The sequence below is a fragment of the Magnolia sinica genome, chromosome 10 (genome assembly GCF_029962835.1).
Source record: "Magnolia sinica isolate HGM2019 chromosome 10, MsV1, whole genome shotgun sequence".
Lineage (NCBI taxonomy): Eukaryota > Viridiplantae > Streptophyta > Magnoliopsida > Magnoliales > Magnoliaceae > Magnolia > Magnolia sinica.
This window is the reverse complement of record NC_080582.1, coordinates 68,316,987-68,319,015: the sequence shown is the minus strand read 5'-3', so window position 1 is coordinate 68,319,015 and position 2,029 is coordinate 68,316,987. Positions and strand designations below refer to the sequence as shown.

At 35.4% G+C, this 2,029-nt stretch overlaps 1 long non-coding RNA gene across 1 annotated transcript; it reads left to right on the top strand.

Annotated features, from left to right (window-relative positions):
- Nucleotides 1-303: 303 nt before the first annotated feature.
- Nucleotides 304-744, top strand: LOC131257614 (uncharacterized). The gene is made up of 3 exons (XR_009177518.1): nt 304-376; nt 470-541; nt 622-744. It is a non-coding gene; the product is annotated as an uncharacterized LOC131257614 (long non-coding RNA).
- The last annotated feature ends 1,285 nt before the right edge of the window (nt 745-2,029 follow it).

Here is a 2,029-nt window from a genome sequence, read left to right as displayed (position 1 = left end):
TTCCCCTAGGTATCCCTATGGAGGATTGGAGGGCCTTCGTGGCTCAACGTACCACCGAGGAATTCAAGAGGGTAAGTGCAAGGAATAAAGTCAATCGGGCCAAGCTAAAAGGACCTGCGTGTCTTAGGAGGCACAGCATGGCTATTACTCGCCATAAGATCATATGTATTTAAAAATAGATATTATAGTTTAAAATTAAAATTAAATTTGAATTATCATTCATCTAAATCTATTAATGATGTGTATTTGAATGATATGTAATGTGCCAAAGGTGATGGAGAAGAATCTTACCTCTGATGTTGAGATAGGTAGGTGCGAAGTCTTCTTAAGAGCCCATACAAGAAAGGACAAAGTTGTCCAGTATCCTGATCTTGCTGTAAGTGTATCTCTCATACCACTAACTAGTACCTTTATGAAAAGCCTATGTATAACTTTGAATTATATTGCATTCATTTGTATTTTTTCACAGGAAAAACTAGATGAGCTTTATAGTAGCAATCCTGCTTCTAGGATGACCGGCATGGATGATGCCCTTATAGAGGTACTAATAAAATTTAAAAATTACTTAAGTTTTATGGTAATTATGAATATCCTAATAACTTAATTTAGAATGTTTTATAGTTGATTGGTTCTGACAATAGAGGGCGAATGCGGGGTCTAGGTTGCTCAATAAACAAGGTAAGACTGAAGAAGTCAGCCCCTACTTGTTCAAAGGTAGAGAATGTGATAAAAGAAAAAGAAAGCTAACTCAAGAGTTATCTCAGGTGAAGAAAAAATTGGATGGTATGACTCAAGATATAGTTGAGATGAAGAAAACATTGGCGGATATGCAGAAAGAGAGATAGTATACTCAAAATCTCTCATCACCAACAGTCGCTAAATCTACTTAGGCATCGTCGGTATGCAAGTATAAATTTTTTACTGTATTGAGCTTACAATTATATTATAAACGCTAACAATACCAATGCCATTTTATGTGTAAATGTAATCGGATATTATATATATTGGTAAGAGATAGACTTGCTTGGTTTTGGAAAACGTGGTGTAATTACTCGTGATGAAGTACACGAAGTTAATCCAAATGCAACTGTCTATTGCGAGCCGTTGGAGGATAGAGCTTTTATTGTTGTCCTGACTGAGGTTATACAACCTCACGCTCCTTTGTGGAAAGAAGATGGGTTCGCATCTACACTTGAAGAGGCCGGTCCAGGATCATGTGTACAATGGGAAAAAAGGCTTTGAGAATTCAATAATTTAAACAAATTTAGTACTGTATAATTGAACATATGTTGTGTGCATTTTGAACTAATTTTGAACTTGTCGTGTGCATTTTGAACTAATTTGGCACTTGTTTTTTTTAAATATTGAATGAATTTTGTACTCTATATTTGAACGTATTTATAGTCTTAAGCTCCATTTGGTCATCACATTAGTATTTATGAAAACATTTCTTTTTTGAAAACCAAATGAAGCCTAAGCCCTTTTTTAACTCCGCCAATGCAACTCCTTGCATTGTTGGTCCCAAGCCCGGGTAAAGGATGAGGGAGAAGGGCTTTAGAATGAATCGTAAACTATGGAGGAGATCCTAAAAATGTAGTGAGTATCTCTGGTTTTATGGTTTTACTTGTACATTTCTTTATTGATTACTCAAGCATGACAGTTATGCACATTCTTTCAGGTGGATGTTGCATGTGGGAGGGTTCGAGCTACATATTTTAGATTCAAGCATCTGGTACGTCTCTTGTCAAGAATGCACATGTGTAGTTCATCAAATAATACATTATGTGATATCATGTGCATGATATCTATGTTGTAATTTCCCTCATGCATTTTGCTTAAAATCCATGTTTTTGCATGATTCTCATGCATTGACATGGATTTGGGCCAAAAAAGATCGAAATAGAAAATTTGAGAAAACAGGAGAAATTATCTTTTATAAAATAAGTATTTGGGGCCAACTGGTTATGTATTTGCTCCATTAAATTTACTTAAAATTAATGGAGCAGACCCGGATGTGGGTCGGAGCTAT